Source organism: Stenella coeruleoalba (genome assembly GCF_951394435.1).
Source record: "Stenella coeruleoalba genome assembly, chromosome: 8".
NCBI lineage: Eukaryota > Metazoa > Chordata > Mammalia > Artiodactyla > Delphinidae > Stenella > Stenella coeruleoalba.
The window spans coordinates 105,111,932-105,139,790 of record NC_137154.1 but is presented as its reverse complement, the minus strand read 5'-3'; the positions used below and the strand labels follow the sequence as shown (position 1 = coordinate 105,139,790).

Genomic DNA, 27,859 nt, shown 5'->3' with positions numbered 1-27,859 from the left:
ACTTATCTGAAACTCAAGTATCAGCTGCTCTTAACATGGAAGAGATCGAGTGTTTTGATGCTTGGAGAGCAGTGGAACAGGAAATAAGGAAAATTTTTTAAAATGCTAAAATTCTGTATCCTTAAGAAAAGGAAAAAGCCTAATTATTAACTCTAGGTAATTTTAGAAAAATACATTTAATTCCATGTTAAAGATGTATGGATGAGCTGCAGAAAAATTGAAAGATAATATATAACATCTAAACTATTTGAGAGAAGAAATAAAAGAATGAAAAGGAAAAGAAAAAAAACACAGACAAGTAGAAAAATGTGGCAAAAAATCTGAGAGGGCTAAAGAAGCAACTGCAAAGAATGATAAATAGAAAATATAGAGGTAGATAATTAGAAAAAGTACTAAGATTATACTACCAATAAGTATGAGTATATTAACTTTATCAAAACACAGAGATTCACAGATTTGGGGGAAATTTTTGGTTTTAGGCTACTTAGGAGAAATACAAATAAAATAAAGCAAGACAGAAGTTTTAGTAATATGCCAGGAAAATAATAACAAAAACAGGTACAAAGATATTAATATCAAAGAACAGAAATCAAGGTAGAAAGACTAACCACAAGAAACAGTGGTATGTATAGGAGCAACAGTACAACCCAGCAAGAAGAAATAACAGTCATGAGCTTCAGTGATATGAACAGAATGGTTACAAAATAAAAACGTTTGTATATGCAAGGAGAAATGGACAATTCTACTATTAAAATAAAAAATATTAATACAATTCTCAAAAAATGAGAGTGCAAATAAGCAAAAAATGTTCTCAGAAAATTTTCATAACACAATCAACAATCTGAAAATAAATGAATTAGACAGATATAGTTATGTAGATAGATAGGTAAATGATAAACATAGAAGGAGAGAGAAAAAAATTGAATTCAAAAAATGGAACATGCTTCTCCTTTTCAAACACAACAGAATTTTCACAAACCAGCTATGTTCAGGCCAAAAAAAAAAAACCTCAATACATTTAATGGTCAGAATGCTATGAGTCATGTTCTCAGAACAAAATAAAATTAAGACTTAAGAGAGAAATCAGGGAAATTACTTGGAAAGAGAAATCCTGGTTTAAGCAGAAATTCAAATAAAAATTACAAAATATTTATAAAAGAATGAGAACATTATATAGTAAATCGCATGGAATGTGGCCTAGGAAATCTATAGTCTTCAGTGACATTCTTAGACAATAAGAAGCATTAGAAGTAAATTCGTAGCTATACATGTCCGTTAGGAAAACTTTACAAATAACAAACAGAAAAAACCAAACAAGCAGTGCCTTAAAAAAAAGAGAACCAGGTATTGTTTTTCTTCACTTCAAAGTCCAGGCAGCGCCTTCAAGAGGGTGGAGGAGTAAGACGCGGGGGTCACCTTCCTCCCCACAAATACATCAACAATACATCTACACGTGGAGCAACTCCTACACAACACTTAGTGAACACCCACAGAAGACCTCAGACCTCCCAAAAGACACCCTCAGGTGACCTACACGCAGAGGCGGGGCCAAATCTAAAGCTGAGCCCCTGTGAGCTGTGAGAACAAAGAAGAGAAAGGGAAATCTCTCCACGCAGAGAAAGGGAAATCTCTCCCAGCAGCCTCAGGAGCAGCGGATTAAAGCTCCACAGTCAACTTGATGCACCTGCACCTGTGGAATACCTGAAGCGACAACGAACGAATCATCCCAAATTGAGGAGGTGGACTTTGGGAGGAACTGTAGACTTGCGGTTTGCTTTCTGCATCTAACTTGGTTCTGGTTTTATGTTTATCTTAGCTTAGTATTCAGAGCTTATTATCATTGCTGGATTTGCCTATTGATTTGGTTGCTCTCTTCCTTTTTTTTAATATATATATATATTGTTTTTCTTTTTCTCTTATAGTGAGTGTGTATGTGTATGCTTCTTTATGTGATTTTGTCTGTATAGCTTTGCTTTTTCCATTTGTCCTACGGTTCTGACTGTCCTTTTTTTTTTTTTTTTAGTATAGTTTTTAATGCTTGTTATCATTGGTGGATTTGTTTTTTGGTTTGGTTGCTCTCTTCTTTCTTTCTCTCATTACTTTTTAACATTTTTTCTAAAATATAAGTTTATTTTATTTTTTTCTCCCTTTTATTCTGAGACAAGTATCTGACAAGGTCTTAGTGCTCTGGCCAGGTGTCAGGCCTGAGCCTCTGAGGGGGGAGAGCCAAGTTCAGGACATTGGTCCAGCAGGGACCTCCTGGCCCCACGTAATATCAAATGCAGAACGCTCTCCCAGAGATCTCCATCTCAACGCTAAGACCCAGCTCCATTCAATGACCAGCAAGCTACAGTGCTGGACACCCTATGCCAAACAACTAGCAAGATAGGAACACAACCCCACCCATTAGCAAAGAGGCTGCCAAAAAACATAATACATTCACAGACACCCCAAAACACATCACCAGATGTGGTCCTGCCCACCATAAAGACAAGATCTAGCCTCATCCACCAGAACACAGGCACCACTCCCCTCCACCAGGAAACCTACACAACCCACCGAACCAAACTTACCCACTGGGAGCAGACACCAAAAACAACGGGAACTACGAACCTGCAGCCTGGGAAAAGGAGACCCCAAACACAGTAAGATAAGCAAAATGAGAAGACAGAAACACACAGCAGATGAAGGAGCAAGGTAAAAACCCACCAGACCAAACAAATGAAGAGGAAATAGGCAGTCTACCTGAAAAAGAATTCAGAGAAATGATAGTGAAGATATCCAAAACCTTGGAAATAGAATGGAGAAAATACAAGAAACGTTTAACAAGGACCTAGAAGAACTAAAGAGCAAACAAACAATTATGAACAACACAATAAATGAAATTAAAAATTCTCTAGAAGGAATCAATAGCAGAATAACTGAGGCAGAACAATGGATAAGTGACCTGGAAGATAAAATAGTGGAAATAACTACTGCAGACAAAAAAAAAAGGGACTGAGAAAATATCTGAAGAAATTACAGTTGAAAACTTCCTAATATGGGTAAGGAAACAGTCGATCAAGTCCAGGAAGTACAGGAAGTCCCATACAGGATAAATCCAAGGAGAAACATGACAAGACACATATTAATCAAACTATCAAAAAATAATACAAAGAAAAAATATTAAAAGCAGCAAGGGAAAAGCAACAATTAACATACAAGGGAATCCCCATAAGGTTAACAGCTTATCTTTCAGCAGAAACTCTGCAAGCCAGAAGGGAGTGGCAGGACATATTTAGAGTGACGAAATGGAAAAACCCAAAAGCAAGATTACTCTACCCAGCAAGGATCTCGTTCAGATTTGATGGATAAATTCAAATCTTTACAAAGAAGCATAAGCTAAGAGAATTCAGCACCACCAAACCAGCTCTACAACAAATGCTAACACAAGAGAAGGAAAAGAATTACAATAAGAAATCCAATTAAGAAAATGGTAAAAGGAACATACATATTAAGAGATTGACTTCTCAAACTCTTCCAAAATATAGCAGAGGGAGGGACACTCCCAAACTCATTCTACGAGGCCACCGTCACCCTGATACCAAAACCAGACAAAGATGCCACAAAGAAAGAAAACTACAGGCCAATATCACTGATGAACATAGATGCAAAAATCCTCAACAAAATACTAGCAAACAGAATCTAACAGCACATTAAAAGGATCATACACCATGATCAAGTGGGGTTTATCCCAGGGATGCAAGGATTCTTCAGTATATGCAAATCAATCAATGTGATAAACCATATTAACAAATTGAAGGAGAAAAACCATATGATCATCTCAATAGATGCAGAAAAATCTTTAGCCAAAATTCAACACCCACTATGAAAAAAAACATCCAGAAAGTAGGCATAGAGGGAACTTACCTTAACATATTAAAGGCCATATATGACAAACCCACAGCCAACATCTTGCTCAATGGTGAAAAACAGAAACCATTCCCACTAAGATCAGGAACAAAACAAAGTTGCCCACTCTCACCACTGTTATTCAACATAGTTGTGGAAGTTTTAGCCCCAGCAGTCATAAAAGAAAAAGAAATAAAAGGAATCCAAATCAGAAAAGAAGAAGTAAAACTGTCATTGTTTGCAGATGACACGATACTATGTAGAGAGAATCCTAAAGATGCTACCAGAAAACTACTAGAGCTAATCAATGAATTTGGTAAAGTAGCAGGATACAAAATTAATGCACAGAAATCTCTGGCATTCCTATACACTAATGATGAAAAATGTGAAACAGAAATTAAGGAAACACTTCCATTTACCATTGCAACAAAAAGAATAAAATACCTAGGAATAAACCTACCTAAGGAGGCAACAAAGCTGTATGCAGTAAACTATAAGACACTGATGAGAGAAATTAAAGATGATACAAAAAGATGGAGAGACATACCATGTTCTTGGATTGGAAGAACCAACATTGTGAAAATGACTATACTACCCAAAGCAATCTACAGATTCAAGGCAATCCTTATCAAACTACCAATGGCATTTTTCACAGAACTAGAACAAAAAATTTCACAATTTGTATAGAAACACAAAAGACCCTAAATAGCCAAAGCAATCATGAGAAAGAAAAACAGAGCTGAAGGAATCAGGTTACCTGACTTCAGACTATACTACAAAGCTACAGTAATCAAGACAGTATGGTACTGGAACAAAAAAAGAAATATAGATCAATGGAATAGGAGAGACAACCCAGAGATAAACCCACACACATATGGTCACCTTATGTTTGATAACAGAGGCAAGAATACACAGTGAAGAAAAGGCAGCCTCTTCAATAAGTGGTGGTGGGAAAACTGGACAGCTATATGTAAAAGAATGAAATTAGAACACTCCCTAACACCATACACACAAAAAACTCAAAACAGATTAAAGACCTAAATATAAGGCCAGACACTATAAAACTCTTAGAGGAAAACATAAGCAGAACACTCTATGACATAAATCACAGCAAGATCCTTTTTGACCCACCTCCTAGAGAAATGGAAATAAAAAAATAAATAAACAAACGGGACCTAATGAAACTTCAAAGTTTTGCACAGCAAAGGAAACCATAAACAAGACGAAAAGACAACTCTCAGAATGGGAGAAAATATTTGCAAATGAAGCAACTGACAAAGGATTAATCTCAAAAATATACAAGCAGTTCATGCAGCTCAATATCAAAAAAAATAAAATAAAAACCCAATCCAAAAATGGGCAGAAGACCTAAATAGACATTTCTCCAAAGAAGATATACAGACTGCCAACAAACACATGAAAGGATGCTCAACGTCACTAATCATTAGAGAAATGCACATCAAAACTACAATGAGGTATCTCCTCACACCAGTCAGAATGGCCATCATCAAAAAATCTACAAACAATAAATGCTGCAGAGGGTGTGGAGAAAAGGGAACCCTCTTGCACTGTTGGTGGGAATGTAAATTGATACAGCCACTATGGAGAACAGTATGGAGGTTCCTCAAAAAACGATAAATAGAACTACCATGTGGCCCAGCAATCCCACTACTGGGCATACACCCTGAGAAAACCATAATTCAAAAAGAGTCATGTACCAAAATGTTCATTGCAGCTCTATTTACATAGCCAGGACGGCAATCTAAGTGTCCATCAACAGATGAATGGATAAAGAAGATGTGACACATATATACAATGGAATATTACTCAGCCATAAAAAGAAATGAAATTGAGTTATTTACAGTAAAGTGGATGGACCTAGAGTCTGTCATACAGAGTGAAGTAAGTCAGAAAGAGAAAAACAAATACCGTATGCTAACACGTATATATGGACTCTAAAAAAAAAAAATGGTCATGAAAAACCTAGGGGCAAGATGGGAATAAAGACACAGACCTACTAGAGAATGGACTTGAGGATACAGGGAGGGGGAAGGGTAAGCTGTGACAAAGTGAGAGAGAGGCATGGACATATATACACTACCAAACATAAAATAGATAGCTAGTGGGAAGCAGCCACATAGCACAGGGAGATCAGCTCGGTGCTTTATGACCACCTAGACGGTTGGCACAGGGAGGGTGGGAGGGAGACGCAAGAGGGAGGAGACATGGGGATATATGTATTTGTATAGCTGAGTCACTTTGTTATACAGCAGAAACTAACACACCATTGTAAAGCAATTATACTCCAATAAAGATGTTAAAAAAAAATAAAAAGCAAGTCCAGAAATGTGTGGTTACTGGAATTAAGCCAGTGCTTAAATAGTATCCAGCCAAGGGTTTTACAATTTTGTTAGCCTTTGCCTTATCACTCAAGATATCTGTTGCTTCTCCAGACATGTCATTCATATCCAAGCAGGAAGGAAAAGAGTGTGTTAGCTTTTGTCCACCCCATTTTAAAGGAAAACAAATGTGTTCCTTAAATCCTAGTAGTGTTCATTGGCCAGAGGTATAGCAAATGGCCAATGCTGGCTACAAGGGAAAATTTGAAGATGAATCACAGAGTCAATGAAGGAAACAAATAACCATAAAAGAGAATGATATAAAAGAAACAACAATAACAACAAAAAACCTGATCAATAAAATCTGGTCATTTGAAAAGACCAATAAAATAGATAAAACCCAGGCTAGTGTCATCGAAGGAAATATTTTATACAAGCACTACTGGAAATAAGAAAGAAGACATGAATTAAATTTTAAATATTGTGAGAACGTGAGGTACAGCTCTAAGCCAATAGTGCTGAATATCTAGATGAAATAAATGGTTTCTTAGGAATATGGAACTGCCAACATTGACTCAGTAGGCAGAAACCCTGAATAGAAAAATAATCAGCCAATAAATTTAAAAATGCATCTACCAGCCAAAGAACACAGTGGAGTTCCATCAGATATAAAATTACATACAGTCAGATGATCTTTTAAACTCCCTGAGGAGTCTAGCATAAGCATTTTTTTCCTCCAGAATTGGAAGGTTTCACTCTTTTTTTAGAGGTGGATCAAAAATGAAGCCACTTGTTTAAATTTAGAAACTTGTTGCTTGCAAACATTCTCTTTAGACGTTAGAATCACATTCATCTTCATGAAATACACACAGGAAAGGAAGCCAATTGAGGAAGAAGCATTACAACTGCCATCTCTTCCTTATTCTGTGTCTGGAATACTCTAGAATACAGTTTAGAATAAGATTTGTGTGCCTACGGGCAATTAATTTATAATAAAGATTGTTTTAAAGCAGTGGGGAAGGAATTCACTATTAAATAAATGGTGCTGGGAAAATGATAATGGTCTATCTAAAAGGAAAAGAGAAAGACAAATAGACACAGACACAGACAGACAGAGACAAATTTTTTTCTTGAACTTACAAAAAAATTAATTCAAGACGGGATGAAGAGTTTAATATAAAGAACAAAATTCTTTAAGTATTTGAGGAAAATATCAGAGAATGTGTTTTTAAATTGTGTACTGGAAGGCTTTCCTCAGTAAGATACAAAACCTAGAATTTATAAAGGAAAAGATTGACAGGTTTTTCTGTACAAAAATTATAAATGTCTGCATGACAAAAGACTCCATAAACAAAGCTAAAAGACAAGTAAAAGAAATACTGGTGCAGTGGAATAATATTTTGATATAATAACTGATTTTTCTCTACCTTCCTGTTACGTGGGCCCCCTGTCCCCTCACCCAGCTGCCCCCTCCTCACCTCGGCAGCAGCAAGGGCGTTCTACGTTCCCTGCCTCAGAGGACACATGACACACAATAATGCAGAAAACAAAAGGGTCCCTTCTCAGTTTTCAAATTTCAAAAGCCTAGGACACGGCATAGAATAACATTTGGAAAAAGGCGTCTGTAACCATCTCAATCTGCAGATTTGACTGTCTCCATTCTCAATCAAGATTTTTTAGTGGCTTCGCGAAGAAAAGGAGTTGAAAAGGAAACAAAGAGAATTGAGAAACTCGTTATCTTGAGAAAGAAATCCTGCCACAGGCTGAGCTGTTGTCGTAGGGGCTGTGTGTGCATATGGTGGAGGTACAAGTGACAGAAAACTCAGAAACAAGGAGTCTTACATCTCTTTTTCTTAAGTGAGGCCCGGGGATACACAAGACCCCAACATGCCCTCTCCTTAACCCAGCCCTGTGTGGTGGGAGAGCAATGGCTCAAAAAATCCCTGTGTGGTGTGTCTGGAAGGATGGGTTTGACAGGTACTCAGCGTTTTCTCTCATGTGTAACACGCGCAAAAACAGCCGAATTATCCCTATGCACCAAGTAACAGCACTGAAGCATCAGCTCAAGTCACCTTGAACGGGAACAAAGAATGACTCAGCTTTAACTTAAAGATCAAGAACCAGAGGATATAAAGCTTTTCTCAGGGGAGGCAGGGTGGACAAAATGTGACTGAAGACCAGATGCCTCCTGCCAACGACACCTTGGTACCCATACCCCAGAAACCTGACCCCAAGCTGAGGAAAAGAGCCATGACGGTTGGGTCTGAGATTCAGCTTCTGCCATCTAGTGGAAAGGGTGGACATCAAATTCAGCGAGAGAGAAATGAGGAGGGTTTCACTTCTGGCTGATGGGTTTGGAACCCATTACATTTGCAGCTTTCATTTGGCATCCGGAATACCTAAGGCACTCCTGCCAATCATCATGATAAGACAGGCAGCCTGCCAGGGGTTGGAGTCCCTAGGAAGTTGAGTATATGCGAGGGACGCAGCACATCTCCATACCCATCAACGCCACAGTATAAAAACAGGCAAGTAAACAATACACAGAAAGGAAACACTAAGAAAACAAACAAACATACGAGAGGAGTTTCAAGCCAACTAGTAAACAGAGATATTCAAATTTAAACAATAACGAGGTTCCCCACTCCACGCCCTGCAATAGATTGCCAATAGTTTTAAAATACTGATAATGTCAAGGGTTGCTGCGGGTGGAAGAGAAGAGCATTTCACACACCATTGGGCCATACGTGAAACATCAATCAACATTTTAAACGTGTTTTTCCTTTTGGTCAACAATTCTACCTTGAGGTTCTCTTTTCTGGAGAAACATGCAGGGGCACAAGGAGCCGGCTACAAGTGCGCTGACTGCAGTTTTGTCTAATAATAGAAACAAGTACCACATAGATTGCCGTCGTAAGGAATATTTTAAGGTTCATTTTTGTTCTTCCCTTTCACAGAGTGCTATACAGTTGTTTACACATGGGGTATCGCTAACGTACTTATGTGTCTCTGAACGCTATTATTACATGAAAAGAACCAAAGAGCAATGAGTATAGTATTCCAGTCATCGATCAAATATAAGTGTCCGTGTCTTCTATCTTGAGAGGGGAATGGAGGTGAGTCAGTGGGCAGACAGTGCTCGCCTCGGGGGTGGGGTGAAGGAGGGGTGAAGAGTAGCTTTCATATTGTACTTAGTATATTTTCATATTCTTTTATTTTAAAGATTTATTTATTTATTTACTTATTTTTGGCTGTGTTGGGTCTTCGTTGCTGTACGCGGGCTTTCTCTAGTTGCAGCGAGCAGGGGCTATACTTCATTGCGGTGCGCAGGCTTCTCATTGCGGTGGCTTCTCTTGTTGCGGAGTACAGGCTCTAGGCGCGCGGGCTTCAGTAGCTGTGGCACGCGGGCTCAGTAGTTGTGACACGCGGGCTCAGTAGTTGTGGCTCGCTGGCTTTAGAGCGCAGGCTCAGTAGTTGTGGCGCACGGGCTTTGTTGCTCCGCGGCATGAGGGATCTTCCCGGACCAGGGCTCGAACCCGTGTCTGCTGCATTGGCAGGTGGATTCTTAACCACCGTGCCACCAGGAAAGTCCCTCGTTTATTCTTTTGAAACGATGGTCATGAAATATTTGTATCATAAAAGTAATAAAAGAGCCAAGAAACTCTCATGGACAAAATTAGGCAGAAAATATTCTGCTTTTATTTGGGTTATTTTGAAAACCAGACACTGAGTTTTGTATTATTTAATGCCCTCAGCAGTTGCTCCAAGCTCCTGACTCATCAGCATGCCTTTCCCAGCCCTGAACACAGCGCGTGGAAGATGAAACCACCACTCTTATCCATCCTCAGGGAGCCCTCTCCTGACTGCGGGGGAAGGCGGGGAGGCTGAGAGGCGGGGACACGCGTCGGGGAGGGGAAGCCAAGAACCCAGAAGCTGTCTGGTGGTTCCCAGGAAGATTGTGGGCCTGCTGAGCTTGAGAGGAAAGAGAAACAAACAAGCAAGCAAGCAAGGCACCTGCCCGGAGCACTTGGGAACCACACGTGTCACTTTGCCTTAGGATTCTGTCCTCTGTCAGGAATTCTTACAAATACATCTGCATCCCCCTCTTCCAACTCAACTGCAAACTACTGAAGAACAGAGTTTCTCCTTTCATCTTCTGTCTCCCCAATACGTGTGTCCACAACACGGCATTGCACACAATAAATTCACTAGCTGTGTGTGAATGGACTGGTCTACCCCAGTCTTGCCTCTGCTGTCTGAACCCTCCCAGCTTGTAAGCACCACGTAAGACAGTAGAAAGACAAGGTATTCCCCCATTGGAAACACCTGTCCTAAGGCCACACTGTAAAGGCAGACTGCCATTCTTAAGGATTTTGTGTGTCTGCTGCACTGAATTCATTTTGAGAAGCAGTTTTATATAAAGGATGTTTCTGTAAGGTGAGATGGTGCCTTTCTGATCCACAGTCCGGGAAAACCTCCTAAAGGAGCTTAGTTTGAGAGATGACAGGTGTTTGAGGGAGTTGGCATGCGCTGTGTGTAAAAGTTGCTTCACAGCCACTCTCTGAGGTGTGAATTGGGAATGACATGAGTTGGAAAAAGAGAGGAGACGGACAAAGAGACATTTTGCTGGCTTTTGCAAAAACACAAGAGCTGGTGAAGGAACACAGAATAGGACAAAGAACGGAATCCAGGACACAGTGGCTGGCTCTGCTAGAAGATGTGAAACAGAGATGAGAAAATGTTGGAGAGAAGCGGTTGGTGGGTACCAGTGAAACACCAGGGAGATAGTTTAGCCCTGGCATGGCGAGTCAGAATAATATGAGGCATGTGACTGAGAGGCAAAGATGAGACACCCAGAGGATGACTGGGTCTTTGGAGCAATGCCTGGCACCAGCTCTGCACGTGAAGCATCCTGGGAACCTCACCCGAGCCCACACCCTGGCTGGTTGGCTAAAACTTTGGGTTTTATTGACAGCAGTCCCTGCCTGTCAATAAACAGAAACTCCCTGATTGTATTCCTGGCTGCTCTGGAAAAGCACCAGGCTCTTCCAGACCTTCTGTGCTATTCGGTAAATTGTTCTTATTCTAATCGGTGAAACCTGGTAGCCTGGGAAAAAAATGAACGCTTTTTACATGGGCCACCCATTGACAACTATAAGTTCCAGGTAACAGGGAATTGCTTGAGTCTCCTGAATACTCTCTCAGATATAAAAACAGGCAGCATCCCCCAAATGCTTCTTTCTGCAAGAGCCTGCTCTCCAGTTTAAGCTCCTTGGGGGCAGGGATGTTTGGTGCTTGTTGCCGTGTTCCAGGGCCTAACACAGAGCCTGGAATGCCGTTCCTGTTTTTTGAATTGATCTCAACTTTATTCTGCTTCTTTCTTTACTCTGTTCCCCAAACTTAGAAGGGCCTTGTCCACAAAGGCTACCACTGAGAACCAGTCAGCCTGCAGGGACAATTCACACTGATCCCTCCTCTCGTGGGTTCCCTATGACCGTTATTGCCTGAAGCAAACACTTGGAAATGTAATCTTTCCCCCATTATTTCATGGGAAGTCTTGCATTCCGTGATCACTATGTGACATACATCTTTCTGAGCCCATCTCCTCACCCAGAAAATGAAAAGAAAAATACACCTCTCACAGGATTTTTGCTGAGATTAAAAGAAATAAGACAATAAGAAAGAGCCTAGCAGAGTGCCTGGCCGAAGTATCCGTTGGAAGTATACTATTTATTGGCTTCCCTCCCTGGACCAGGGCCCTAGTTCAGGGACCATCTTCAACCTATTCGAATCCCACAATGCCTTGCTCAGCACTCAGCACAAAGTAGAAGATTGATATAATTATGGAATTTCAGGTTTAAAAGGGACTTAAAGTTCACAGACCCCAATGACTTTCCTTTCAAAATTTTTATTGTGATCCACATTTTACATCAGGACACATTGTGTGTGTGAGTGTGTATGTGTGTATACCAAAAAGTTTTATTCTATTCTATTGCATTCTTTTTTAAAAATGCTGACCATGACCCAATAAATTGATTTTGTGACCCATAATGTGGCATGGCTTGCAGTTAGAAAACAGTTACCTAGATTCTAGATCAACCACCCGTGAGATGGAGAGACCCTCCCGACACTGTCCATCCCATAGGGACTGTCCAGCACCCATCTCCTTAGATAAGAAATACCCCATGCTGGACAGGGTGTCACTAACTATAAGGCACTAAACATAAAGTAACGCCGAGGCCACAGAAGCAGCTGTCAGAGGGCCCACGCTGCACCTCCGTGTGCGTGCACCCACCCACCTGCGGGATGCCGGCCTCTGCTCTCATGGAGAAGCCGACGGTTTGGGCCTTTCAATTATGCATGCGTCTTATGCAAGGGTTCTGGCTAAATGAAGGGGCTGCAGCAGGAATATCCATGAATTCTTCATAAGTGCCAGCGAGGGAGCGCCTCCGTCTTCTCTCCGTGAGCCTTCCAGATGCATCGTCATCACTCGTCCCGGCTCACACACCCGTGCTCTGCTGGGAGGTGTGCAGATAATTAGGGAACATTCTTCACTGGCGATGCTTCCTGCTGGCTGAGAAATAAGAGCTGTCCCGTGTAGGTGGACTGGCGTTCGCTTCTCTAGAGAAAAAGGATCCCCGGGGAGATCTCGGAGGCAGAGGTGCCCATTTGCCCCCAGACCAGGAAAGGAGCAATATTTCCAGCAAAGATACACTGTAACCTGGACTAGTCTCCGAAACACCCCTGCAACCCTGCTAAGATGTGGAGGTTCAGAGTTCTACTGCTATTGTCAATTATTTTCATTTTTCTTCCTAGGGTTCCCTCATCTTATTCAGGGTAGAGAGGAACTAAGGATGCAGAGGTCTGTGCAGGACCGGGTCGCTCCCATTCTCCCAGCAAGAGCGTTGTCCTCTGGGCGGCTGAGGTTCAGGAACAGGTCCTTCTCTTTTTATTCCTTATCCAGTGAAGAGGCTGGGGTTGTGGCAGCTGGTAGAAGAGATTCATCTGAGGAGGACCAAAGACATCTTCCGAAGGGGACAGATGAGTTTGCTGGGGTTTCCACAACAAAATGCCATGGACCAGGCGGCTTGAACACCAGAAGTGTGTCTCCTCATGGTTCTGGAGGCTGGAAGTCGAAGGTCAAGGTGCAGCACTGAGTTTCTAATGAGAGCTCCCTCCTGGCCTGCAGACGGCTGCCTTCTTGCTTTGTCTCACGTGGCTTTCCCTCTGGGTGTGCACAGCCTGGAGTTTCGGGGTGGAGGGAGATCTGATGTCTCTTCCTCTTCTTATAAAGACACCAGTCTTGTTGGATGAGAGCCCCACCCTTATGACTTGATTCAACCTTAATTAGATATCTAATTAAGATACAGTCTATCTTCAGATACAGTCACATTGGGGCTTCCACTATGAATTTTGAGGGGACACAGTTCAGTCCATATTCTTCTTCAAGTCAGGGCCAAGAAATGCATCCCAGGTGTTTCTCTCACAAGTACCTGTTGACATCGCTAATAACTTATCTGAGACAGAAGAGACTTGTGAGGTTAGACCTTGAGCAGGACAGGATCTGGTTTCAGGAGAAGAAGTTCATGCAACTTAAAGTTCTGACAAATGTTAGTGTAAATACTGAGTAGGATTTTGACTGGACTCAATCATGGCAACCTGTGATTTAATTACTTATTTTAGTCAACATTTTAAATATTCTTCATGGAAGCAATGGGAAGAACCTCTAACTTTGTACCTTCCTCGGACCCTAGAGCAGCTTAACACAGCCCCGTTAGAGACGTGCGGCCAGCAGGAGACAGCTCTGGAGCACGAGGATGAATTCACAGGTGCTTCACCTGCATTTGGAGAGCTCACACTTTCTAGTATTTCTCTGCATGCTTCTTGGCTGGGCGAGCAGAGGAATGGGAGTCAGGACTCCAGGGACATTTCTGGACTCGTGTGTGATCCTCTTCTGATGGACTTAATCCACCTGCTCTCAGAACGGTGAGTGTCGTTAAAGTTGAAGATTTCAGAAGAAGCCTTCTCACTTTCCAGAGATCCATTAGGATCCACGCACAGTTCTAACGACCAGCTCACCCCAGTGTGGGAAGAAGTGATAAAGGAATGGGCTTTTGGAGGGAAGAGGTATCACTCAGCCAACTTACTTCTTAAGTCTCAGCTTCGTAAGTCTCAACTCCAAAGCCATGTGCCAGCTACTCAGATGCTCCCTTTGCTTCGCAGAGCTCTCTCCCCCCTTCATCCTACCCTCACTCTCTCCCCACACTCAGCCCCACTTTCCTCCCCACACTTACTCTGCCTGAAAACTTAGTATCTGTCTTCCAAGCAGGAACTCAGGGTCACTATGTCCAAGAGACCTGCCCCACTTTCCTCAGGTTGGCTGGACACCTTCCCCCCTATTCCTGTGTATCCTGAGCTTCTTTCCGTCACAGCACTTTCCACACTCCATTGTAATCATCAGTTTACTGATATCTCCCCCCAGGTCAACTGTGAACATTTGGGAATCGCAATTCATGTCTCATTTGTCCTTGTATATTATGTGCTTAACATAGTACTTGGTGTACTGTCAGTGTGTAATAAGTGCTCAATAAATGAATGAATGATATTTTTCCTTGATCCTGATATTTCCATAAGAGCTTGACCATAGCACGTCAACCCAATGGAGAAGTTCTAGGGTGTATGTGTGGGGGGGATGTGTGTCTGGGCATGTTGCTATTATAGGGATGGGAGAAAGAACGGTCTTCTTCCTTGGCAGTAACTGAAGCAACAATGAAAAAAAAATTCTAAATAAAACCTGAAGAAATGTTAACCAACCATCCTGGTTTCCCTGGGACTGAGTGGTTTCCTGAGATGTGGGACTTTTTCTGCTAAAACCAAGGCTGTCCCAGGCAAACCAGGACGAAGGTCCTACCTGAAGGCCACCTGATTCTCCACCTACAGGGCTTCTGCGGTCATCACCCTGCTGGGTCTTTGGTTCTAGGACTCTCTGTAACTTAGCCGCTTGGACCAGGTTACATCTGATTCAGCTTTAGCAGATGAGGGGTGAACCATGCATTGCTAAGAATTTTCCAAGTCATAGAGATGCTTAAAATGGATGAGTCTCTGACATTTTTCCCACTCAAGTTCCCTTGCCCAGGGTCACCCCGTTCTTTCTTTGTAGCTCATTGCTCGTTTTCTTCTTCTAGTGATAGGTCTTCCCTGAGTATTAGAGATGAGAGAACAGAGCAGCTGCCTTGGACTTGGAGGTAGACCCACTTGTTGGGAATGGAGAGCCACTCCACAGACTCTGTGCTGTCAGGTGAGGAAGGAATAAAATTCTCTTTTGTTTAAAACATTGTAATTCAGAATCACTTTATTATGGAGGTTATCATCTACCCTAAATAATACATTAATCAAACATTACTTTCTATCTACAGAGCTCACGACTATTTACCTGTTGTAAAACTCAGAGATTTCCCCACCCCAGAGATCCACGGAAACCAATAACACCAAAATCAACAATCACCACTACTGCCATTTAGTGAGCACTTACTTAGTGCCTGATGGGACCTCCATGACAGACCCTCAGATGCATAATCTCACTTTATCACCAGAGTAGTCCTCTGCGGTGAGTTTTATTTTCTCTATTTTACATATGAGAAAAAAAGAGCTGAAAGATGACGTAAGTAGTCCAGGTTATACACCCAATAATGGAAGATTCAGGATTTGAATCTTGACCAGTCTTTCAAACACAAACTACAGAGAATCCACGTCATTTTTCCTAATATCTAATTCCTTAGACACCCAAAAAGTTAATCAGAGGTCAAATGGACCTCTCTTTTTCCCAGTCTCCTGCCAAAAGAAGCATCTTGACCTCAACATGACCCCTACATTACCCCTCAACATTACTCTCTGTAATGCCCTCTGGTCTCTTCCACCACCTTTTTTTTTTTTTTTTTTTTGCGGTACGGGGGCCTCTCACTGTTGTGTCCTCTCCCGTTGCGGAGAACAGGCTCCGGACGCGCAGGCTCAGTGGCCATGGCTCACGGGCCCAGCCGCTCTGCGGCATGTGGGATCCTCCCGGACCAGGGCACGAACCCGCGTCCCCTGCATCGGCAGGCGGACTCTCAACCACTGCGCCACCAGGGAAGCCCCCACCACCTATTTTTTTACACTAACGCCACAGCTGTGTTTGCAGATCAGGACCCGTTATTCACCTACAGAAAAACTTTTAAAGGGAGCCCACTACCTCCTGCAGCGATTCTTTGAAGGTTGAGGATGAAGTTGGAGGGAATACTGAAATCATGTCTAGTATTAAAAACATTCCCCAGATGAATCAAATAGCTCTCATTTCTCCCTTACCCTGCTCATACCTACATTCTAGGGGTGAACCTCTAGCCCAAAGAGAAAACCAAATAAGCAAATAAACAGCAAAACAGAATACAAACATTTATGGAACACTTGTTCTATGCAGGCAATATGCAGTATCATATGTTATCCGATTTATTCTCTTAAATATACTAGCTGCATTTGCATATCTTATTTCATTCGATCCTCATAAATGTTCCATGAGAAAGATGTTATTATTATCTCTAGTTTAAAAATGAGAAAACGGATACCTAGAGAGAATAATTCGCATGGAGTCATGCACTAGTAAATTCCAGAGTCCAAAGTGAACCTGGAGCCCTTTCCATGACAATCCCCCTAATATGGTACATAGGACCCTTCCACATCTCCTGCCTTACTTGGCTCATTTCACACAGGGCTCTCCCCCATAGCCCCATTCATTAGGATGAGCAACTCACTGGGCCTGGAATTCTCCATTTCATTATCATAAGGGCTGTTTCCTCCTCCTCCCCTGTCCATCTGTCCCCTCCTGTCTTCATTCCTTTTCTCCATCCAGGCAAGACCCCAGGATCTAACACTTCAAGCAAAAGCACCTCCTGCTGCCAAGTTCCCAAAATGTCCTTGATCTTTTTCTTTCCATTATGCTGACCTGAAAAACCTTCAACCCTGGATCCGTCTCCCCTCCTTCATGGGATCTGTGAAGAACCTCTGGAGAAAATCACAACTCACAAATTATCTCAGGTCTCCAGCTTCCACTGGGCTCTTAACATTGCCTGGCGCTCCTTCTATGCTTCCCCAAACGCCCTCGGCAGACGACCTTGCCTCCTGTTTCACTTGAAAAACTAGAAGTCATCATCCAACCATCCATTCATCTAACAAGTATTTACTGAGTCCCTCCGTGAGCAAGGGATACTTCTGGGTTCTAGGAATACAGCAGGGAATATAAGAGACAAAACCTTGCGGAGCTTACATTCCAGTGGGAAGTGAATGACAGCAAACAAATGAGCAAGTTCTCTACTGCACAGTATGTCCAATAGTGAAGTTGTCACAGAGAAAAATAAAAAGGGGGCAGGGGAGGAACAAATGGACATTTTTAAAAGATGGTAAAGAGGATCTTCACTGATAAGGTAATACCTGAGCAGAGACTCCAAAGGAACATCAACCTGAAATTGTCTCAAGCTCCTGTCCTTTGCCTACACAAGCATCTTTGTACCTACCTCCACCTGTGCTGCCTCTGCTGTCAGTCCTCAAGGTTCTGGACTGTATTTCCCTCCTCCTTCCTCCTCAGAGGCTTTCTTCCATCAGTTATATCTCCAGCCTCCCTTATTTGGGCCTTTACCTGAGCATCTCCACTTTCTGGATCATCCTTCTCCTTCCAACGTTTCTCTGCTCAGGACTCAGCTTAGATGCCCCTCTTCTCCCAGGCAGTCTTTGCTGACCATTGCTCTAGGCTGGCATTTGAACTTCCCTCATGTTTCCTTACTATGGTCTCTGCTTTACCCCTATTACCACTGTATTAGTTAGATTGCTCTAAGTGACACTGTGTAACAAGCAGCCCCAAGTCTCATTAGCTTAGAGCAAAACCAGAGAGACGTCTTTGTTGCTCATGTTGCATGTCTACAGATAAGACCTGGCTGCTGAGTCTCTGCTTCAGGCTGTGGGTCAGGCTCAGATCTGCTCAGGGCAGCCTCTCTTTCAGGCCCTGCTTGGGGGACAGCCCCCTTTTGAGACATACTCTTCTGATGGCAGGTGACATAGGAACATAAGAGACTGAATGAAGCATCCATAGGATGTAAAGTCCCTGATCAGACATGGTGTAGGCAACATACACTCACATTCAACTGGCCAGAGCCCCTGCACGGCCAAGCCTATCATCAGGACGCAGGGCAGGAGTGATCACATGTAATAATCCTCCCACAGAGGAGCAAACGTATCATTGTAAACAATAGTAAACCAAACACAAGCGCTCCCCCTCAAATGCCTTTTCATTGGTCTGTTTCCCCAGTAAAACGTGAGCTCCTTTAAGTCCAAAATGATTTGGCACCATTTTCTTCTCAGTGCTTTTCACAACCCCTGGCATGTTGCAGGAGCTCAATATTAGTGGATCAAGTAAATACAGACTCACGTATCGCTTTTTAGATGTTCTCCTGACGTTGCAGGCTAAGAGAGTCACTCCTTTCTTTGCACTTTTCGCAGAACAGTCACTTAAGTCTACTCCAGCTCTTTCGACATATTATACACTTATTATTATTGTGTGTGAATTTCCTTCTTCTGGACTAGAACAGACAATGGCATCTTGAGCACTAGCCCCATCTCTGGAAGAGAGACATTCAATAAATGTTTGAATAATTTCATCAAATCATTCCCTCTGTTTAAATCAGCATGTGTTTGCTGATTATTTACTAGGTGCCAGGTATCCTCATTCTAACAGTTGGGGTTAGAAGCTAGAAAGTCTCAAAGGCCGGTGACGTCAAGAGAGAGAGAAGCAAGAGCTGAGCGGTCCCCGGGGTCCCGCCTTGAAGAGCTCCGCTTGCTTCCCCGCAGGCCGACTCAGGGCCACTCCACGCGTCCGGGCTCTTCCCCACCCAGCCCGCCTGTGCCTCTCGCCCCCTTCGAGTGGCTGTGATCTAACCTTCCCGTCCAGTCTATTGCTCTGCACTGCTCAGCTCACCAGGCATATTTGTGTTGACTGCGCGATTAGCGCTGAGTACACCGAACAAGGTAATGACAAGCAGCAGAGGCCAGGAGATGACGCCCTGCTCCGTACATCACTTAACCCGTCTTTCTCTCTCTGAAGCACAGCTGCATGACACATTCAAGCCTGAACTTCCAAGAAGGAATCTAGGAATCTAGGAAGTGGAATGCAGCCCAAGGGGCATTGCAGAGGCAAACCTAGTCACCGGCAGGACCAATGATTTGGAGTAAAGAGCGTTGTCTTCCATGGAAATGTAGCCAATAAGGAATTCACTGTGAACAATCTGATATGAGCTTCCAGACACTGAGTATGAGGGAGACAGAGGCTGGATCCTGAGCAGACTGGTGTTGAATTCAGGGAAAAGTAGGCATTTGGAAGAACATCAACAGGAAGAAGGAAAAATGGTGAGCAGTGCCGGGTTATACCTTCCCATCATGCATCTGGGTCAGACAATATCTACCAAGTAGATGAAAAGATCCTCCTGTGATGACACCATGAGGCAGGGTTTCCAAGGACCCAGGCTACTGCTGCCCTCCCTACCTGGATGAAAAGTTTATAATCCCCACCCCCACCAAACAACTAATACTATCTCTTCACAGAATGGCACCCTACCCTACCATCTTTTTTTATATCTGTATAAAAAAAGCAGATGAAAACTTCCCCCTTCCTATTTTTCCCCTAACCAGTCCTCCTATTTATATCATGCATAAGTCGCTGCTGGTGCAAAGGAACACCTGTATGCACACATTCATTCGTTCATTTGTTACTTCATTTCACAAATAACTGAGACATCTTAGCTACCAGGCACCGCCTGTACATCTTCAAATAAAATAAACCATCTCTGCTATTGTAAAACTCATAATCTAGTGGGAGAGAGAAATATTACATAAGTAAACAAATATATAGATTGTGATAAGAGTTATGAATACTTCTTTCTTCATTTACAGCAGGAGTCTTTCTGACTTGAAGGGCTTCAGGGGAATTACAGGTAGAACTCCTGGATTCCTTAATGTTATATGCAAAGTATCCTGTGTATGTGCATAGATTTTTTTTTCCTCTGAGAATTATCCACGGCTTTCATCAAAATCTCAGAGAGGTCTATGATCTTACAAAGTTTAACAACTGATATGTTCCAGCCACAGCAAACCAGATTTTCTTTTCTTCCATTGGCACCCTCTAGAATTGACTAAATTTATTTGTGTTTATAGCTGGAACTAAAGCAGCCATGTCGGAGAGCAGAGATGTCACCTCCTGCACAGGCTCGTGGGCAGGTGAGCGAGACCTGTACCTGGAGAGGGTCCAGCCAAGATGTTTGCCTCGGGTTCCTTTGGGGAATGGGAAATAATTGATGTTCACGTTCTCTTCCATAGGTTTCTGTACTTTCCATATTGTTTGCAGTAAATGATGCTTTGATAATCAGGAAAGCTAACACACTAAAGCTGTTCTTATTTTGGGAGATATTATATATTTTACTACTTGTACACATCCCTTGTTAACTAACGCCTACAAATGTATTACACACAAAATGGACTGGTACTGTGGTTAGATCACATCTTTCTCTTATTCAGTTAGCCCAGGGCTGGGGATAGATTGGGAAGTCTGTCTGCTCGGCCATGATGGTGGTGATGGCAGCGTGCGTCTCACTGGAAGGCTAGGATCCTGGGCACTTACACATATGTCAGCCCTGACCTTGGCCTCCACCATGTGCAGTTTCCAAGTCACCGAGGAGCCCATGCAGGCACAAGGAAGGAGTATTTAAGACAACCCTTCCAAGGTCAGGAATCATCAGTGTGAAGACAGTCCAGGATTTAGTCAAAGGATGAATTCAAGTCCAGGTTCTTCAAATGTCTAGACATCTGATCATTTGATCTTGGGCAAGACACTTCTCTGATCTGTGCCTCAACTTACCTATGAATAGGAAAAGGAGGCGTCGTATCGTCCCTGTACATCTCAGGGTGTGACTGTGAGGCATAAACAAGCCAATCAGAACCAAGATCTCATAAAGATCCGAGAAGAAAGTATGTAATACGTACAACCCAGTGACAATCAGAGACATCATTTTGCAACTAGTGTCACAATGTCTGCGAATACAGTACATTACTGAGATACGTCATCTTCATCGACATGAACGACAACAGAGATACAGACACGGCTCCAGAGGAAGCGCTCACAGACGTTCTTAAACAAACCAGGGCACGCTGGGGAAGAAAGCATCGTTAACACTCAGCCAGGAGCTAAGCTTCCCAACAGTATATGTTCAGCCCATGGACCCAGCCCGTCCACTTCGTTTGAAAACGTTTATACTCAGAAAATGTCCACCTGTCACATCCCGTTGCCCAGGAGAGGAGAAAAGGATAAAGAAGGCATGAGCATGTGGTAGGTAGGCTTTAAGGGTGGGGAGGGGGTCTAGGCAATGACAGCTCATCTGTCGCAGATTTTGGTCTGTGAGCTCTCCCACGCGACAGAGCCATGTGGTGATTGTTGCTTTATTTACAGAGCATTTTTCCCCCTCATTTAGACATACAGTCTACTAAGACACCCGGGCACAGATAAATAATAACTAACAGTTCTGCCTGGACATTGCTCTCAAAGGTTTTTTTTTTTTTTTTTTTTTTTTGCACCCTGAAATCCAAAGTGGAAGGAGGACCTCAGGGGTAAACAAAAGTTCTTGCTGCAAGAACAAGGTGAGGGGATGAAAATGGACAGTGAAAGCCCTGATCTCTGACCCAGGGCACGAGAGCGAGTCTGACAATGTCAGTAAATAGGAGAAAGTGTCTTTCCATTTTCACTTTTGATGACTTTATTTATCAAGAAATGAGTGTGAAATGAGGAACCTGGCCCTGGATTGTGTCCAGGTCAGGGTCCAGTCTCACCCTGCCTCTGTGCCACAGTGGGCTGAGCACTTAACCTCTCTGGTCTACAGCTTAGTTCTCAAGTAACTGTGAGATTTAGACTAGCTCAGCACTTCCCAAGTTGTGTTCAACAGAACATTAGTTCTACAGGATGTTAACAAGCATTAATGTGAAGGGGAAAATGCAGGGTTCTGTGGTCAATTAAGTTTGGAGAATGTTGGTTCAAACAAAGTTGAACAGGTTTCTTTACCGCAAGGATTCTCAGAGTTTTCAATATGCTAACGTGAGTTCTGAATCTCCAAAAATTGAGCATAAATAGGAGAAACTTTCCTCCCTTCCTTATTTGGCCACAGAATTGGGAGGGGGGTTGTGTTTTGGTTTTGTTCTATTTTTGCTTTGTTATGCTTTGGTTTGCATCGACAAGGATCTGGAGATAATTTGAAAACACGAGACCAGATAAACTTTAAGGTCCCTTCTAACCCCCCAAAGTATGAAATTCTACAAAAGACCATTAAATGGCTGTTGCGCTATTTTACAACTGGGGATGGGCGAGAGGAACCAGCCTTATGCTGGTGACAACTAAGAGTGTAACGTCACGTGTATATTTTCTCATTCAATTTTCATAATAACCCAGCAAGTCACATACCATCAACCTAATCTTACAAGGGAGGCTATTGAAACTTTGAGAGATTAAGCAAATTTCTCAAGATAATGCAGCTAAGCAGCTATGGTTCCCCTGGTCAAACACAGGGATGTACGGATGCAATTTTAAGTAAGAAGACATTTGAGAACAAAAAATTTAAGGGGGTCAGATGGAAACTTGAAGGAACTAGCCATGCACATATACATCCAGGCAGAGGGAACAGACACTGCAGAAGCCCAAAGATGGGACTGCACCTGGCTTGTCTGAGGAACAGGAAGGAGGAAGCTCAAAGGCTCAGGAATGGAGTGAGCAAAGGAACAGAAAGTAGGACACGTGGGACCAGAGACATAATGGGGCATGGGGTCATGTGGCACCTTGCCGTCACCACAGGAGCTCTGGCTTTGTCTCAAGGAAATGGAGGGCAGGAAGGTGACACCTTCCAGCTTAGGTCTTAAAAAGATGGCTCAGTCTGCTGGGCTGAGAACAGATCCTAGGGGTGTGTGCTGGTCCTTCGTGTATCCACAGAGTATGTCTGCTTCTCCTGGGACACGGCTGGATTGTACCCTCCTGTGACTGGCTTGGCCAGTGAGGTGTAACCAGATGTCACACATTTCACTTCCGGTGGATCCTTCCAGGGCCTCTGGGCAGTTCTGCCAGCACCATGTGATGGCAATGGTAGCTGCTCATCTGTCTGGGTGGGCAAGAGGTGAACAGAGTCCCTCCACCAACTAACCTATTTCAACCGTGAGAGTGCGTGTTCTCGTAACTTTGCTGGTTAAGTTACTGCGAGATTGATAATTATTTCTGCTCCACAGGTAGCCTATTCTTACTGATGTAGGGGCCTAGGTAGAAGCTGGAGAACAACCAGGAGGCCCCTGCGATGATCCAGGTGAGACAACGCTGACTCAGTGAAGGTATTAGTAGCAGAGCTGAAGGAAGCGCTTGGATTTCAGGTATATTTTGAAGGTGGAGCCGATCGGATTTCCTGATGGATCAAGTGTGGAGCGTTGACAGAGTGGGCGGTCAGCACTGATTCCAATGGGCCTGAACAATTAGAAAGACAGAACTGCCATCAGAGGATGAGGAAGGCTGGGTAAAACAGGTTTGGAGGACAGACGGTTTACTGCAGGCTTTTTTTTTTTTTATGTTTCGATTTCTATTTTAACCTTCTGAAATGTGTTTCATAGGTTCTGGTTATCTGCTGAAATTTTTGAGTTTGCCTTTTATCTCCTTGAATGTAGCTGGGAAAGTCATAAAAGGTTCTTAGCGAGAGGATGAGAGAATCCTTCACAAAGTTCGATGTGAAGGGAGAGTGTTTTGTTTTGTCTTCCTCGGCTTTTGGGGAAGTGAGAAAACGAAAGGGCCGCGGAAGACGGCACCATCTTATGCGACTCCTTTTTCGAGCCAGCGCCCCAAACAAACCATTTGGAGCTCGCTGATTTTAGTTTGCTCTTTACTGTTTTCCACCTTGATTGAGTCCTCTGGCTCTGAAGAGCAGATCGATTCCGACACTTCTAATTTTCTGCCTGCCTGGTGACGCTCACTCTGATGTTTGTTTCCCTGTCTTCAGACGGTCCTCGGTCTCCTTCTCCTGAGCCCGCTACAACCGCACCCTCCCAGGGAGGACGCTTCTGCCAACTCCAAATTCCTCGGCCCTTAGGTGGTTTGCTTTGTGAGATTCTGCTTCTCTAACTACAAAGCCGGCCTTCCCGAAGCCCTTTCTAAGGCAGAGGCTGCAAACTGGCAGATTCCAGGCCAAAGCCCTCTCCCGGTTTCCTGCTGTTTTGTTTGATCCATACATGACAACAAACAATTGGGTAGGACAACATTTTGAAACAAGATTTCTTCTTAAAAATCAGAAGTGTTGGCAGTACCAAGAGCTTCCTTCCGAATCTCGGGCACTAACGGCCTGTTAGAACTGAGCAGCTGCTGCTTTTTGAAATGTGGCAGGGATTCCCTGTGCACCCCCATTCCCCTTGGATAGAAAAATCATTTATGGTCCCTGCCCAGCTCCTGCAAGTCTTTGTGCTTCTGCTCTCTGCTTTCAAGAGCATAGAGGTCTTCCATATACATTATTGTATTTATCCTTGCCACCTTATGGGGTCAATATTTTATAGATCGGAATCTGTCCTTCTCAGAGCTGAATTAGTTGCCCTTTTTTGTGAGTGCATTTAAGGATACGTAAGTGTTTCTGTTTGGATTCTCTGAAGGCCAGGATCAAATATTCTGCCTCCTCTATGGGCACAGAAAACAACTCCACTCAGGCACGGCCTTCCCAGGAGGTCTGATGAGGGGCACAGGTGGCTAGTCGTGAAGAGCAGTGTGGGCTCTGGTCCACCTGCCTCAGGGGTTCACACCATCTCCTTGAGCGTGTTACTTAGGCACACCAGGACTTGGTGGTCTCATCTGTAAAACAAATACAGAAAATAATATTTATCATCTTCTCAGTGTTCCTTCCTGTGTTATATAAACTGGAAGACAGTAAATGACAAGGAATGAGACTGGAGAGGTGGGCTAAGGCCAGGGCTTGGAGAGCTTTCACTGCATGAAAAGATCTTTTTTTTTTGCAGTACGTGGGCCTCTCACTGTTCTGGCCTCTCCTGTTGCGGAGCACAGGCTCCGGACGCGCAGGCTCAGCGGCCATGGCTCACGGGCGCAGCCGCTCTGCGGCATGTGGGATCTTCCCGGACCGGGGCACGAACCCGTGTCCCCTGCATCGGCAGGCGGACTCTCAACCACTGCGCCACCAGGGAAGCGCTAGAAAGATCTTTTTATTCTATAATCCAGTTACTTTCAAACCGGATGTCCTGGAGCCCTAAAGCTCTGCAGACTTCGCCCTCCTTCAGGGACGGTCAGGTGGCAAACAAGTAAGTAGTCTGGACCCCAGACTCCCAACTACAATGTTGTTGAAGGATGTGCGGGACCACTGAAGGGTTTTAAGTGGAAACCAAGCTGCGGGATTCTGAATGGACAGAGGTTGCTCTGTATGGAGGATGGATTTGAGGGGACAAACCTGATGACAGACAGGAATGCATGTTTAGTAAGATGAGAAGAAGGGAAGGCTTATGATCCACTTAGCAGGTAAAAATGACGACTAATTACCTGAGTGACCAGAGCATCCAGGAGAGGGAAGAATCAAGGCTGACTTTGATGTTTTTGGCTCCACTGATGGTTATAGGGAATGGGGAGGGGTCATTTAAGGAGGATAAACAACTTTAGAAAATGGCAATGAACATGAAGGTTGTGATGTACTCTTGGGACATCTAGGTTGAGGTATGGATTAAGAAATTAAAGGAGATATGAAGCTGTCACAGCAAAGACATCCCTCCACTTAGCCACTTAAGAGCTTGGGTGACGTTGGGAACCAACATCCATCTCAAAGTATATTTTCTCATCCACCAAGTGAGCACGCAAGGTGCTGGGAGAACCAACGCAGGCGAGGATTCCGAACACCATTCAAGTACATAGAAATGTCACGTTTTACTTAACGACTCCCTCAGCCAGTAAAAGTGAGACACGTGAGCAAAAGATCAGGACATTTTAAAGTCGGAAATTCCCCCGAGGTGGGACTCACCAAACTTGGGCTTCCGGCAGAACCCACCCTAAGGCTTCAGGGAAGTCACTTCATGGCTTCTCAGCACACTTGCAGAGAGCAATGCAGTCCTGCTGTCTAGCTTTGCTTCCTGATGGCAATATTCCTGGACGGTCCTTGCTCCCGGGGCTGGGAGCCATGGTGATGCCCCCTGGGCTTTCTGTACTGGCCAGTAGAACTTCCTCTTCCTGGATGGATCATTCCTCCTATAGCTCTTTATCTCTCAAGCAAATATTGTTTGATTAACTTGTGCCTAGCTGAGAGTTGCATTTAGGTATTCTTATTTTTTTTTTATTGGAGTACAGTTGCTTTACACTGTTAAGATATTCTTGAAAAGATGAAATGGAAGACAGAATATGTACACATGGAAGTAGGAACTCTTCAATGATAGGAAAGAAAAGTTGATTTTTTTTTATAACTTCTCCCCCCATTTCTTGATCTCTGCCACACAGCTAGAGATCAGGCAGCATGATTCTAGAAATATGTTGTGTTTTTCATTTCTGTCATGTGCAAGTGATCTTTAATAGATCCTTAAAGGACCTTTCAGACTGGAGGAACAGCACGAGGAAGGGAAGAAGCCAAGCCAGGAAGCGGGTGGGCTGAGGCCCATCCCGCAGCGGCCAGCTTCAGCCCTGCCCCACACCGCTCACCCCTCAGAGCCGGCCCAGCACGCAGGCTGGCACCTGTCACTTATTCCCACGTGGGGGGATGCATGGGAAAGGGCGTTATCGCCACATAATGTTGGCTCTGAGCACCGTGGCTTTTAGGGAAGGTCTGTGGACTTGTGTGCAATGAATACGCTCCTTGCAGAACAGAAACCCCAATATGCGTGGCTGAGTGTACCTGCTGTTATATATAGTTTATTCATCTCGCTCCAGGGAAACTTCCTTCACAATGTTGATGCCGCAGGAGGGTCAAATAAAGAAGCTGGACAGGATCAAGGTTCTCCGTTCTGCTGTCCCTCGGAGGTGACCCTCGGAGGTGTACAGCTCGCTCTTACCCGCCATGTCCTCACTGCAGTGCTGGCCATGCTATGGCCGGTGGGTTGAGAGTTCCTTGGGAGAGAAAGACACGTGGTGCGGGCTTCCTTTTCAGAGGGCCATGGGAACCACTGCCAGGATGTCTGCACCCCGCAGGGCAGCCCCTCGGTGGCTGCCACGGGGTCACGGTCTGGCTGGTCCTTCTTCATCCTCTCAAATTGTATACATGGGAATCGGGGCTTGGTTCTGGGAGGTGGTGGCCTTGCAAACGGTGACACAATTCCTCAGCCAGCTCGGCACCTGTATCTGCCATCCCCATCCTGCCAGCCTCTCTCTGGCCAGAGGAAGTTACAGATAGCATCTGGTGGATTCGTTCTATCCCCTGCCCATGAGAACCAGAAGGAAATTGGATGCAGCAGGAAAGGGGCCTCCAAGGAGAAGGAGAGGGTTTAGGGATGGGATTTTTCTTTCTTCTTCGGCTGCTTTCTGTTTGCACAAGAAGTGTTCCCTCCCTCAATCTCATGCAGCTGTATTCTCAGCA

The 27,859-nt window shown here is 43.8% G+C and overlaps 1 protein-coding gene across 16 annotated transcripts in view; it reads right to left on the bottom strand.

The window, feature by feature from the left end:
* The window catches only part of NTM (neurotrimin), a gene marked incomplete at its 3' end in the record, with an annotated part of 1,328,870 nt that overhangs the window by 940,450 nt on the left and 360,561 nt on the right, over positions 1-27,859 (bottom strand). For 14 of the 16 annotated variants that reach the window (XM_079930756.1, XM_079930747.1, XM_079930749.1 and 11 more), the window contains one exon: positions 18,682-25,152. The exons of the other annotated variants lie outside the window; for them this stretch is intronic. The remainder of the gene's footprint in view (positions 1-18,681; positions 25,153-27,859) is intronic. 16 annotated transcript variants of the gene reach the window in all.